The sequence below is a fragment of the Balaenoptera musculus genome, chromosome 7 (assembly GCF_009873245.2).
Source record: "Balaenoptera musculus isolate JJ_BM4_2016_0621 chromosome 7, mBalMus1.pri.v3, whole genome shotgun sequence".
NCBI lineage: Eukaryota > Metazoa > Chordata > Mammalia > Artiodactyla > Balaenopteridae > Balaenoptera > Balaenoptera musculus.
The window spans coordinates 2,383,508-2,399,337 of record NC_045791.1 but is presented as its reverse complement, the minus strand read 5'-3'; the positions used below and the strand labels follow the sequence as shown (position 1 = coordinate 2,399,337).

Below are 15,830 nucleotides of genomic sequence, written 5' to 3'. Positions count from 1 at the left end.
TAGAGATGGCCATGGGGCCTGGGGTCTGATGCAGGTGGGGCAGCAGCAGATACTGTTGGCACATGCACAAACAGCATCATAGAGGCAGCCCAGACCTTTAGCAGCAACGCAGGTGCTTGAATCCCCACGACCAAAAATCTGTGCTCCCCAATCCCAGCCAAGTGAACACTCCAGTCCCACCCACTCCATGAAACAGTTTGCACTGGATCTGGGGCTGCCAGATTATGGGAGATGACTCAGTATAGGACCAGAGGAGCAGTCCAGGGGCCTGGGGTATGGTCTGGGTGGAGAGGTGGCAGCCAGTGTTGGCACTTGCTCAAACAGTGCCCCAGAAGAAATCCAGACCTCTGATGGCAGTGCAGCTGCTTCAATTCTTACAGCCACAATGCCCCAACCCCCAGTCCCACACTAGCAAATGCTGCCCACTCCATGCCACAACCTTGCACTAGATCTGGGACAACCAAAACAGGGGAAAGGACAAGACCAAGGTTGCATCTGAACAGAGCCCCAGACACCTTCACAGGCAGCACATCAGACCTCAGTAAGCACACAAACCTCAAGTACTTCACCACTCCCATTCTTTGGGGCAAAACCCGAGTGAGAGGAGAAGGAAAAACACACACTTAAAGGGAAAAGAGCCAGCTTGAACCTGACCCTCAGGGCTTCTGTACCAGCAACTGGGGAGCAGACCCTGCCCTTGACAGGGCAGCGACAGCCAAGAGTAGAGAGGAAGTCCTGCCTCATACCCTATACATGCTTTAACCCCTCCAACACCAATGACACCACCTATCAAGGAGATAGTGCCCAGCACAGCCTGAGGAAAGATGTAACTGGTGTCCAAATCATATCCAGCCCTTGCACCAAATACATTGGGAACACACAGTCTACATAGGGATGCTCTCACATAAAAACACCCCTTCAAGACCACAATAGATAACTGTTTCACCTAAATTCATGGAGACAGAGAAAGTTAAGTAAAATGAAAAGGCAGAGCATCTACTCCCAACTGAAATAGCAAGAGAACCAAAATAAGTAAGTAATGGAACAGAGATAATTAATCTACCAGACACTGAGTTCAAAAAGTTTGTAATAAAAAGTGCTAACTGAATTAAGAAAGAGTATCAATATAAACTCAGATCATTTTAACAAGAAACTAGAAACTGTAAAGACAACCCAATGAAAAATAGATAATTCAATTTGGAGATAAAAAGCACTCTAGAAGTAAGGAATAGCAGACCAAATGACACAGAAGAATGCATAATGATCTGGAAGATAGAATAATCGAAATCGCCCAGTCAGAATAGCAAACAGAATGACAAGTTAAAAAAAACATATGAGATCTATGGGATAATATAAAGCATACAAATCTATGCATAATGGGGGTCCCAGGAGAAGAAAGAGAAAGGGGGTCTAAAATATATTTGAAGAAATTATGGCTGAAAACTTCCCAAACCTAAAGAAGAAAACAGATACCCAGATATAGGAAACACAGAAGGTCCCAAACAAGAGGAACCCAAACAGACCCACACCAAGGTATATAATAATTAAAATAGCAAAATTAAAGATAAAGAGAGGATCCTGAAGGCAACAAGAGAAAAACAAACAGTCGGTTACAAGGGAATCCGCACCCCCCACACACACACAATTAGGCTCTCAGCTGATTTCTTTACAGAAAGTTTGCAGGCCAGAAGGGAGTAGCATGATATATTTAAAGTCCAGAAAGGGAAAAACCTGCAACCTAGGATACTTTACCCCCACAAGATTATCATCTAAATATTTATTTATTTATTTGGTTGCACCAGGTCTTTGTTGCGGCAGGTGGGTTCCTTAGTTGCAGCTCACAGGCTCCTTAGTTGTGGCTTGCCAGCTCCTTAGTTGAGGCACGCATGTGGGATCTAGTTCCCTGATCAGGGATCAAACCCAGACCCCCTGCATTGGGAACACGGAGTCTTCACCACTGCACTATCAGGGAAGTTCCAAGATTATCATCTAGAATAGGTGGAGAAACTAAGAATTTCTCAGACAAGCAAACACTAAAAGAATTCAGCAATACTAAACCTACCCTAAAAGAAATATTAAAAGGTCTTCTCTAAATAGAAAAAGAGTAAAAATCTATAGGAAATGGAAAAACACAATAGGAAAGGCAAATATATAAAAGGATAGAAGATCACTTAAGCAAGTCAGTACATAGATAAAAAACACTCACAAAATTTTTGTAAAAGTGACTAACTATAATTAACAGCAAAAGGATAAACATGAAGATGTAAAATAGGATATCAAAATCACAAAATGTGGGAGAGGGGAGTAAAAAAATGTAGATCTTTTAGAATGTGTTTGAACTTATATGACTATCCATCTAAAGCAAATAGATATAGTTGTGGGTTAACATACTTGAAAACCAGAGTAACTACAAATCAAAAACATAGAATAAATTCACAAAAACCAAAAAGAAAGGAACTCAAGTATAATGTAAAAGAAAATCATCAAACCACAACAAGAAAAATAAGAAGAAGAAATGAACAAAGAAGAACTGCAAAAACAACTGTAAAATAAGGAATAAAATGGTAATAAGTACATGCTTATCAATAATTATTAAATGTCAATGGACTAAATGTGCTGATCAAAAGACATAGGGTGGCTGACTGGATAACAAAGGAAGACCCTTCAATACATTGCCTACAAGAGACTCACTTCAGTGAGAAAGACACACAGACTGAAAGTGAAGGGATGGAAAAAGATATTTCATGCAGATGAAAATGACAAGAAAACAGGAGTAGCAATATCCATATCAGACAAAATAGACTTTAAAACAAAGGCTATAATTAAAGACAAAGAAGGGCATTAAATAATGATGAAAGGATCAATATAAGAAGAGGATACAATACTTATTAACATATACACACCCAATACAGGAGCACCTAAATATATAAAGCAAATACTAACAAACATAAAGGGAGAAACTGAAAATAATACAAAAATAGCAAGAGACTTTAACACCCCACTGACATCAATGGACAGATCAACCAGACAAAAAAATCAATAAGTCATCAGAGGTCCTAAATGACAGAATAGACCAGTTGAACGTAATGAACATTTACAGGTGACTACATCCCCCAAAAAAGCAGAATACACACTTTTCAAGGAAATTTCTCTAGGGCAGACTACATACTAGGTCACAAAAAAAGACTCATTTATTTAGGAGGATAGCAATAATATCAAGCATGTTTGTTGACCACAACAGTATGAAACTAGAGATGAACAACAGAAAGAAAAAGAGAAAACAAGTGGAGACTAAATAACATGCTACTAAAAAACCAATGGGTCAATGATAAAATCAAACTGGAAATCAGAAAATACCTCAAGACAAATGAAAATGAAAACACAACTTTCCAAAAGCTATGGGATGCAGCAAAAGCAGTTCTATAAGGGAAATTCATAGTGATGCTGGCCTTCCTTGACATAAAAGAAAAATCTCAAATGAACAAATTAACCTACCAAATACTTAACCTACCAAATAAAAGAAATAGAAAAAGAAGAACAAAGCCCAAAGTCAGCAAAAGGAAGGAAATAATAAAGATCAGAGAGGAAATAAATAAAATAGAGATTTTAAGAAAACAATATAAAAGATCAATAAAACCAAGAGCTGGTTTTCTAAAAACATAAACCAAATTGACAAATCTCACCAAGGCTCACCAAGAAGAAAAGAGAGGATCCAAATAAACAAAATAAGAATTAAAGAGGAGAAATAACAACTGATACCACAGATATACAAAAAATTATGAGAATACTATGAACAGTTATATGCCAACAAATTGGACAACTTGGAAGAAATGAACAAATTTCTAGAAACATACAGACTGCTAAGACTGAGTGAAGAAGAAACAGAAAATTTGAAGAGACTGATCACTAGAAGTGAAATAGAATCTGTAATTTAAAAAAAAAAAAAAAAAAAAACAACTCCCTGTGAACAAAAGGCCAAGACTGGAAAGATTCACTGAGAAACTTTACCAAACATATAAAGAAGAATATATACCTATGCTTCTCAAACCATTCCAAAAGATTGAAGAGAAAGGAACACTGCCAAATTCATTTTATTAGGCCACCATTACCCTGATATAAAAACCACACAAGGATACTATGAAGAAAAATTACAAGCCAATATCCTTAATGAATATAGATGCAAAATTCCTCAACAAAATATTAGCAAACAAATCCAACAATACATAAGAAGGATCATACACCATGACCAAGTTGGATTTGTTCCAGGGTTACAAGGATGGCTCACTGTATGCAAATCAATGTGATACAGCACATTAACAAAAGGAAAGATAAAAACCACATGATAATCTCAATAGACTCAGAAAAAGCATTTGACATAATTCAACATCCATTCATGATAAAAACACTCATCAGGTTTTAAAGAGTCCTTTAAGATACACCACCTGCATGTCACCTCAGCTTCACCTCTAGATTTTCTATAACTCCCTTTACCCAAATCTACTCTTCAAACGTTCAGAACTACTTTTACTTCTTTCAACAGCCTTCCACCCTTGTATAGGGCGTTTATATATATAATCTGCTTTCTTTCAACATTGTTTGTATAGCATGTCTTCTTCCTTCAGATCTCACATCCCTTCCACATCATTCAGGAGAAATTAAGAAGTCCCTGCTTTGTGTACTCCCTGAGGATCCTCGTGCCCATGCTGCCTGCAATGCATTTTAACTGCTTCTTTGAATACTCCCTTAGCCGGTGCAGAGGGGATGGCATGTTGGTCAGGATATATCACCCAGCAAAGAAAAATCCAAGATACCAGTCAGATTTTTACCACAATTGTCTAGTTCAGAACACTGGACCACAGGAGAGCTCCAGGTCCCACGTAATATCAGTAAGTGAGAGCTCTCCCAGAGATCTCCGTCTCAATGCTAAGACCCAGCTCCACTCAATGACCAGCAAGCTCCAGTGCTGGAAACCCCACAACAAACAACTAGCAAAACAGGAACAGAACCCCACCCATTTGCAGAGAGGCTGCCTAAAATCATACTAAGTTCACAGATACCTCCCCAAAAACACCACCAGACGCGATTCTGCCCACCAGAAAGAAAAGATCCAGCCCCATCCTCCAGAAAATAGGCACCAGTCCCCTCCACAAGGAAGCCTCCACAACCCACTGAACCAACCTTACCCGCTGGGGGCAGACACCAAAAACAATGGGAACTATGAACCTGCAGCCTGCGAAAAGGAGACCACAAACAAAGTAAGTTAAGCAAATGAGAAGACAGAGAAATACACAGCAGATGAAGGAGCAAGGTAAAAACCCACCAGACCAAACAAATGAAGAGGAAATAGGCAGGCTACCTAAAAAAGAATTCAGAGTACTGATAGTAAAGATGATCCAAAATCTTGAACATAGAATGGAGAAAATACAGGAAATGTTTAACAAGGACCTAGAAGAACTAAAGAGCAAACAAACAATGATGAACAACACAATAAATGAAATTTAAAATTCTCTAGAAGGAATTAATAGCAGGATAACTGAGGCAGAAGAACGGACAAGTGACCTGGAAGGTAAAATAGTGGAAATAACTAGTGCAGAGCAGAAAAAAGAAAAAAGAATCAAAAGAATTGAGAACAATCTCAGAGACCTCTGGGACAATATTAAATGCACCAATATTCGAATTATAGGGGTCCCAGAAGAAGAAGAGAAATAGAAAGGGACTGAGAAAATATTTAAAGAGATTATAGTTGAAAACTTCCCTAATATGAGAAAGGAAATAGTCAATCAAGTCCAGGAAGCCAGAGTTCCATACAGGATAAATCCAAGAAGAAACATGCCAAGACACATATTAATCAAACTTTCAAAAATTAAATACAAAGAAAAAACATTAAAAGCAGCAAGAGAAAAGCAACAAATAACATACAGGGAATCCCCATAAGGTTAACAGCTGATCTTTCAGCAGAAATTCTGCAAGCCAGAAGGGAGTGGAAGGATCTATTTAAAGTGATGAAAGGGAAAAACCCACAACCAAGATTACTCTACCCAGCAAGGATCTCATTCAGATTCAATGGAGAAATTAAAACCTTAACACACAAGCAAAACCTAAGAGAATTCAGCACCACAAAACCAGCTTTACAACAAACGCTAAGGAACTTCTCTAGACAGGAAACACAAGAGAAGGAAAAGACCTACAATAACAAACCCAAAACAATTAAGACAATGGTAAAAGGAACATAGATATCGATAATTACCTTAAATGTAAATGGATTAAATGCTCCAACCAAAAGACATAGACTGGCTGAATGGATACAAAAACAAGACCCATATATATGTTATCTACAGGAGACCCACTTCAGACCTAGGGACACATACAGACTGAAAGAGATGGGAGGGAAAAAGATATTCCATGCAAATGGAAATCAAAAGAAAGCTGGAGCAGCAATTCTTATATCAGACTAAATAGACTTTAAAATAAAGACTGTTACAACAACAAAGAAGAACATTACATAATGACAAAGGGATCAATCCAAGAAGAAGATATAACAATTGTAAATGTTGATGAACCCAACATAAGAGCACTTCAATACATAAGGCAAATGCTAACAGCCATAAAAGGGGAAATCAACAGTAACACAATCATAGTAGGGGACTTTAACACCCACTTTCACCAATGGACAGGTCATCCAAAATGAAAATATATAAGGACACACAAGCTTTAAATGATACATTAAACAAGATGGTCTTAATTGATATTTATAGGACATTCCATCCAAAAACAACAGAATAGACTTTCTTCTCAAGTGCTTACAGAACATTCTCCAGGATAGATCATATCTTCGGTCACAAATCAAGCCTGGGTAAATTTAAGAAAATTGAAATTGTATCAAGTATCTTTTCCGACCACAATGCTATGAGACTAGATATCAATTACAGGGGGAAAAAATGTAAAAAAATACAAACACATGGAGGCTAAACAATACACTACTATATAACCAAGAGATCACTGAAGAAAAGGGGAAGTCAAAAAATACCTAGAAAGAAATGAAAATGAAAACACGAAGACCCAAAACCTATGGGATGCAGCTAAAGCAGTTCTAAGAGGGAAGTTTATAGCAATAAAATTCTATCTCAAGAAACATATCAAATAAACAACCTAGGCTTACACCTAAAGCAATTAGAGAAAGAAGAACAAAAAACAACCCCAAAATTAGCATAAGTAAAGAAATCATATATATCAGATCAGAAATAAACGAAAAAGAAATGAAGGAAACAATAGCAAAGATCAATAAAAGTAAAAGCTGGTTCTTTGAGAAGATAAACAAAATTGATAAACCATTAGCCAGACTCATCAAGAAAAATAGGGAGAAGACTCAAATCAACAGAATTAGAAATGAAAAGGGAAAAGTAACAATTGACACTGCAGAAATACAAAGGATCATGAGAGATTTCTACAAGCAACTATATGCCAATAAAATGGAAAACCTGGAAGAAATCAACAAATTCTTACAAAAGCACAACCTTCTAAGACTGAACCAGGAAAAACAGAAAATATAAACAGATCAATCACAGGCACTGAAATTGAAACTGTGATTTAAAATCTTGCACCAAACAAAAACCCAGGACCAGATGGCTTCACAGGTGAACTATATCAAACATTTAGAGAAGAGCTAATACCTATCCTTCTCAAACTCTTCCAAAATATGGCAGAGGGAGGAACACTCCCAAACTCACTCTATGAGGCCACCATCACCCTGATACCAAAACCACACGAAGATGTTACAAAAAAAGGATTCTTCAATATATGCAAATCAATCATTGTGCTACACTATATGACAAATTGAAGGATAAAAACCATATGATCATCTCAATAGATTCATAAAAAGCTTTCAACAAAATTTAAAACCCATTTATGATAAAAGCTCTTCAGAAAGTAGGCATAGAGGGAACTTACCTCAACATAGTAAATGCCATATATGATAAATGCACAGCCAACATCATTCTCAGTGGTTAAAAACTGAAACCATTTCCTCTAAAATCAGGAACAAGACAAGGATGCCCACGCTCACCACTATTATTCAACATGGTTTCGGAAGTTTTAGCCACAGCAATCAGAGAGGAAAAATACATAAAATGAATCCAAATCAGAAGATAAGAAGCAAAACTGTCACTGTTTGCAGATGACAAGGTACTATACATAGAGAATCCTAAATATGCTACCACAAAACTACTGGAGGTAATCAATTAATTTGGTAAAGTAGCAGGATACAAAATTAATGCTCAGAAGTCTCTTGCATTTCTATACACTAATGATGAAAAATCTGAAAGTGAAATTAAGAAAACACTCCCATTTACCATTGCAACAAAAAGAATAAAATCCCTAGGAATAAACCTATGTAAGTAGACAAAAGACCTGTATGCAGAAAACTATAAGACACTGATGAAAGAAATTAAAGAAGATACAAACAGATGGAGAAATATACTATGTTCTTGGACTGAAAGTATCAACATTGTGAAAATACTATACTGCCCAAAGCAATCTACAGATTCAATGCAATCCCTCTTAAATTACCAACGGCATTTTCACAGAACTAGAAAAAAATTTCACAATTTGCATGGAAACACAAAAGACCCTGAATAGCCAAAGCAATCTTCAGAAAGAAAAACGGAGGTGGAGGAATCAGGCTCCCTGACTTTAGACTATACTACAAAGCTACAGTAATCAAGACAGTATGGTACTGGCACAAAAACAGAAATATAGATCAATGGAACAGGATAGAAAGCCCAGAGATAAACCCACGCACATATGGTCACCTTATCTTTGACAAAGGAGGCAAGAATAAACAATGGAGAAAAGACAGCCTCTTCAATAAGTGGTGCTGAGAAAACTGGACAGCTACATGTAAAGAATGAAATTAGAACACTCCATAACACCATACACAAAAATAAACTCAAAATGGATTAAAGACCTAAATGTAAGTCCAGACACTATGAAACCCTTAGAGGAAAACATAGGCAGCACACTCTATGACATAAATCACAGCAAGATCCTTTTTGACCAAGCTCCTAGAGAAATGGAAATAAAAACAAAAAGAAACAAATGGGACCTAATGAAACTTAAAAGCTTTTGCACAGCAAAGGAACCACAAACAAGATGAAAAGACAACACTCAGAATGGGAGAAAATATTTGCAAATGAAGCAACTGACAAAGGATTAATCTCCAAAATATACAAGCAGCTCATGCAGCTCATTATCAAAAAAACAAACAACCCAATCCAAAAATGGGCAGAAGACCTAAATAGACATTTCTCCAAAGAAGATATACAGATTGCCAACAAACACATGAAGGGATGCTCAACATCACTAATCATTAGAGAAATGCAGACAAAAACCACAATGAGGTATCACCTCACACTGGTCAGAATGGACATCATCAAAAAATCTAGAAACAATAAATGCTGGAGAGGGTGTGGAGAAAAGGAGACCCTCTTGCACTGTTGGTGGGGATGTAAATTGGTACAACCACTATGGAGAACAGTATGGAGGTTCCTTAAAAAACTAAAAATAGAACTACCATACGACCCAGCAATCCCACTACTGGGCATATACCCTGAGAATACCATAATTCAAAAAGAGTCATGTACCACAATGTTCATTGCAGCTCTATTTACAATAGTCAGGACATGGAAGCAACCTAAGTGTCCATCGACAGACGAATGGATAAAGAAGATGTGGCACATAGATACAATGGAATATTACTCAGCCATAAAAAGAAACGAAATTGAGTTATTTGTCGTGAGGTGGATGGACCTAGAGTGTGTCTTACAGAGTGAAGTAAGTCAGAAAGAGAAAAACAAATACCGTATGCTAACACATATGTATGGAATATATATTTAAAAAAAGAATGGTTCTTTAGAACCTAGGGGCAGGACAGGAATAAAGATGCAGATGTAGAGAATAGACCTGAGGACACAGGGAGCGGGAATTGTAAGCTGGGATGAACTGAGAGAGTGGCATGGGCATATATACACTACAATATGTAAAATAAATAGCTAGTGGGAAGCAGCTGCAGAGCACAGGGAGATCAGCTCAGTGCTTTGTGACCACCTAGAGGGGTGGGATAGGGAGGGTGGGAGGGAGGGAGACGCAAGAGGTAGGGGATATGGGGATATATGTATACATATAGCTGATTAACTTTGTTATACATCCGCAACTAACACAACAATGTAAAGCAATTATACCTCAATAAAGATGTTAAAAAAAAAACACCCATCAAAGTAGGTATAAAGGTAACAGATCTCAACATAATAAAGGCCACTTACAACAAATCCACATTCAACCTAATGCTCAATGGTGAAAAGCCAAATGCCTTCCTGCTAAGTTCAGGAAAAAGACAAAGATCCTTCTATTTAACATAGTATTGGAAGTCCTAGCCACAGCAATCAGAAAAGAAAAAGAAATAAAATGTATCCAAGTTAGAAGGAGACAGGTAGAACTGTCACTATTTGCAGATGACATGATATTTTATTTAGAGAACTCTAAAGTTTACACCCCAAAACTATTAGACCTAATAAAGGAATTCATCAAGGTTGCAGGATACAAGATTAATATACAGAAATCTATTGCATTTTTAAACACTAATAATGAAATATCAGGAAGAGAAAGTAGGAAAAAAATACCTTGTTAAAAATCTCATCTAAAAAGAAACCTAGGAATAAACTTAACTAAGGGAGGTGAAAGACCTATATAATGAAAACTATAGAAATTGATGAAGGAAACTGAAGGTGGTTCAAAGAAATTGAAAGATATTCTGTGCTCTTGGATTGGAAGAATTAATGTTATTAAAATGGCCATACTACTGAAAGCAACCTACAGACTTAATACAATCCCTATCAAAATACCCATGATATTTTTCACAGAATTAGAACAAATAATTCTAAAATTTATATGGAATCACAAAAGACCCCAAGTTGCCAAAGCAATCTTGAGAAAAAAAGAACAAAATTGGAGGTATAGCCCTACCAGACTTCAAACTATACTACGAAACTACAGTAATCAAAACAGTGTGATATTGGCACAAAAACAGACACACAGATCAATGGAACAGACTAGAAGCCCCAGAGGTAAACCTACTAACCTACAGTCAATTTATGACAAAGGAGGCAAGAATATACAATGGAGAAAAGACAGTCTCTTCAACAAGTGATGCTGGGAAAACTGGACAGCTACATGTGAAACAATGAAATTAGAGCACTCCATCACACCATATATAAAAATGAACTTAAAATGGTTTAAAGACCTAAATGTAAGACATGACACCATAAAACTCCTACAAGAGAACATAGGCAAAACATTTTCAGACATAAATCGTAGTAATATTTTCTTAAATCAGTCTCCCAAGACAAAAATAAATAAATTAATAAAAACAAAAATAAATAGGACCTTATCAAACTTAAAAGCTTTTGCACAACAAAATGAAAAGACAACCTACAGAATGGGAGAAAATATTTACAAATGATGGAACTAACAAGGGATTAATATCCAAAATACACAAACAGCTCATACAACTCAATATTTAAAAAACCAAACAATCCAATCAAAAAATTGGCAGAAGACTTAAATAGACATTTTTCCAAAGAAGACATACAGATAGCTAACACGCACATGAAAAGAAACTCAATATCACTAACTCTTAGAGAAATGCAAATCAAAACCACAATGAGATATCACCTCACACCTGCTAGAATGGCTGTCATCAAAAAGTCTACAAATAACAAATGTTGGCCAGGATGTGGAGAAAAGGGAACCCTTGTACACTGTTGTTGGGAATATAAAATGGTGCAGCTACAAACTACTCCTGTATAGCACAGGGAATTATACCCATTATCCATTATTTGTAATAACCTATAATGGAATATAATCTGTAAAGATATTGAATCTCTAAGTTGTACTCCTGAAACTAACACAATACTGTAAAACAACTATATTTCAATGAAATACATATATATAAAATAATAGCTTTGGACAATATGTAACAACACTGACAGTATTTATAATATACAATTACATAAAAGAAATATAAAGTGACATTTACTATGAGCACAAAAATGTAAAAATACATATTACATATGGGAGAAGGCCAGAAGGGAATACAGGTAAATGCCAGTAGATAGTAATAATTGTTGTAAAATCATTTTTCCCCTTCAATTTCCAAATTTTTAACAATTTATTTACTTTGGCTTGGTAATAGTAAAAACAGTAATCAATTCATGACAGATGAATTGGTCATGTCAGACAATTCAGTCTGACAATATACTATATTTAATCCATATCAGATCTTATGTGCTATTTTATAATAAAAGGAGCATTCATTCAAAATTTTCTGGGATTTGAGATTCAAAACCATGCTATATTTAGATAAGGGAATGAGAAAGGGAGTGAAGAAAGGGGGGAGGCTGTGTGAAACATTGTTTACTTTTTCTATGAAGAAAACTAGCATATTAGAAAAATTCATTCATCTTTAACTTGGCAGTTTTGTTTGTTCTATGTCATTTAAAATGTATAAACAATTTATTCCTCTCACTTGGAGGCCTCAAGTAGCAAAAGGGTGGAATTCCTCAGTGATGACAGGGGGAAAGCAGCATCAAGAAGTATCCTGCAGAGTTCCAGGGCTGCAGCTACAAGAGGAGGCTCAGAATCCCAAACATAAGGGTCAGGGTGCCACTAGAATGAAGTCTGCTCTCTCTATTTTTCGTTGTTTATTCCCTCTGTTATAGGATTATTGTTAAAAGAGAACAAAATCAGAGCTGGGGAGGATGGCATAGTAGGAAAACTCTGAGCTCACCTCCTCCCAGGGAAATACCAAAATTATAACAATTTACAGAGCAACTATCAGTAAGAAAGAATTGAAGGCAGAAAAGATCTTCTACAACTAAAGATATGAAAAAGCAACCACAAGATGGATAGGAGGGGTGGAGATGCAGTATCCCCTGAGTGGGCAACCACAAATGGAGGATAATTACAATTGCAGTGGTTTCCCCCAAAAGAACAAGAGGTCTGAGCCCCCCAGCTGCACCAGGAAGATAAGCCCCCAGAAGGCCAGTGGGGCTTACTTTCAGGAGAGTCAGAGAGCTGTGAAAAATAGAGTCTCCACTCTTAAAGGGCATGCACAAAATCTCACATGCTCCAGGATCAAAGGCAGAAGCAGTAATTTGAAAGGAGCCTGTGTCAGACAGACCTGCAGATCTTGGAGAGCCTCCTGGAGAGGAAGGAGGTAACTGGAGCTCACCCTGGGGACATAGATGTGGGTGGAAGCACTTTTGGGGAGCTCACTCTACCATGAGGACATTGGTGCTGGCAAGCATCACTTTGGAATCCTCCTTCCAGCTTATTAGCACCAGGACCCAGTCTCACCCACCAGCCTATTGACAGCAGTACTGGGACACCTCAGGCCAAGCAACCAGCTGGGTGGGGACACATCCCCACCCACCAGCAGGCCCACAGCCACCCAAGGACACAGCCCCACCCATCAGAGGGCACAGAACACAGACCCACCCATCAGTATACCAGCACTAGCCCCAGGACCACTGTGGACTGTTGGGACCCAGCCCCACTCACCAGCAGGCCAACACCAGCTCCAGGACACCCAGGCCTTAGAGCCAGAGACATTGGTAAGCAGCTCCACCAAAAAAGTGAGAGCCAACACTTACCCCAGAATGCCCAGGGCCCTGTCCCTGTCCACCAATAAGCCGACACCAGCTTTGGAACAGCTTGGGCCCCTCAGCTAGCCACACCAGGATTTGGCCCCACCTACCAAAGAGCTGACACCAGCTCCAGAACCCCCTGGGCTCTGTAGCCAGAGACCCCAGGATTGAGCTTGGCCAACCAGCAGACTGACACCAACTCTGGGACCCCCAGGGTCCTGAAGCCAGAGACCCCAGCACCCTGGTATACCCACCAGCAGGCTGGCACCAGCCCTGGGACACACTCCCCCACCCTAAGCCCCCCCACCAGCAGGATGACACCAGCTCCAGGAGCCTCCCAGGCCCAGCCCAGCCCACCAATAGGCTGACACTAGATCCAGGACCCTTGGCCTTTTTTTTTTTTTTTAAGAGAAGTAAGCCTCTATTTTCTTATTTCACAAATAAAGCTGGCTGAGTTGGTTACTTTTTGGTGATTAGTCAAAGAGACTAACTCCCATGTCTTCATCTGGCTCCTCCGACCCTCCATTTGCTTCAGCTTTGGCTGTGACTGTGGCAGCAGTAGGAGCAGCAGTGGTTGCAGCACTAGCCCTGCAACCATTTGGGCTCCGCAGCCAGCCACCTTGTGACCCAGCCCCACCCATCAGCTGCCAGAATCCTTTGCAAAAGGCAGGGCCTGGCAACCAGCCAGACCAGGGGCCAGCCACCCCACCAGACCACCCACAATAGTCAGCCCATCACAACAGAAGGACCCACAGAGCCCACATAGGGGGCACCCCTAGAGTAGTTAGCTCTGGTGACCAGAGGGGAGTGCCCTGCTGAGACATATAGAACATTTCCTCCATAAGGCCACTTCTCCAAGATACAAAAATGTAACCATTCTACCTAATGCATAGAAATAAAAATAGAGAATTAGGCAAAATGAGGTGACAGAGGAACATGTTCTAAATGATGGAATAAAATAAAACACCAGAAGAACAAAGCAAAGTGGAGTTAAACAATCTACCTGATAGAGTTTCCATGGAAATGACCATAAAGATGCTCGACAAATTCAGAAGAATGGATAAACACAGTGAGAAGTTTAACAAAAACTTAGAAAGTATAAAGAAAAACCAAACAGAGCTGAAGGATACAATAACTTAAATAAAAAAATACACCAGAAGGAGTTTTGCAGCAGATTAGATGATACAGAGGAACAGATCAGTGAACTGGAAAAGTAATAAGAATCATGCAAGCTGAACAGAAAAAAGAAAATTTTTTTAATGGAACAGTTTAAGGGACTTCTGGGACAACATCAAGCATACTAACATTCACATTATAGGGGTCCCAGGGGAAGAAGGAAAGAGAAAGGGGCAGAGAACTTATTTGAAGACCTAACTGCTGAAAACATTTCTAACCTGGGAAAGGAAACAGACATCCAGGTCCAGGAAGCGCAGAAAGTTCCAAAGAGAATCAACCCAAAGAGATCTACACCAAGATACATTATAATTAAAATGACAAAAATTAAAGATAAGGAGAGAGTAATAAAAACAGCAAGGGAATAAAACTAGTAATGTATGAGGAAACTCCCATAAGGCTATCAGCTGATTTTTCAGCAGAAACTCTGCAGTCCAGAAGGGAGTGACTTGATATATTAAAAGTGATGAAAGGGAAAAACCTACAACCAGGTATAGTATACCTGGCAAGGCTTTCATTCATATTTGATGGAGAGATCAAAAGATTTACAGACAAGCAAAATCTAAAAGTTTAGTACCAGCAAACCACCTTTAAGGGACTTCTCTAAGCAAAAAAGGAAAGGCCACAACTAGAAATATAAAAATTACCAAAGGAAAAATATCTTATTTGCAAAGGCAAGTATACAGTTAAAGTAGTAGATCAACCACTTATAAAGATAGTAGGAGTTTACAAAAACAGTAAAATCATCTATGTCTGCAGTAAGTAGTTAAGGGGTACACAAAACAAAAGGATGTAAAATCTGATGTCAAAAACAGTAAATGTTGAGAAGGAGTAAAAATGCAGGGTTGTTAAAAAGCATTCAAACATAAGAGGTCAGTAACTTAAAATAAGCATGTATATATATAGATAGATAGATAGATAGATAGATAGATTGATAAACCTTTAGCCAAACTCATCAAG

The 15,830-nt window shown here is 38.2% G+C and overlaps 1 protein-coding gene across 8 annotated transcripts in view; it reads right to left on the bottom strand.

The window, feature by feature from the left end:
- OCA2 (OCA2 melanosomal transmembrane protein) overlaps window positions 1–15,830 on the bottom strand; it is a 279,721-nt gene that overhangs the window by 237,298 nt on the left and 26,593 nt on the right. The window lies entirely within an intron of this gene.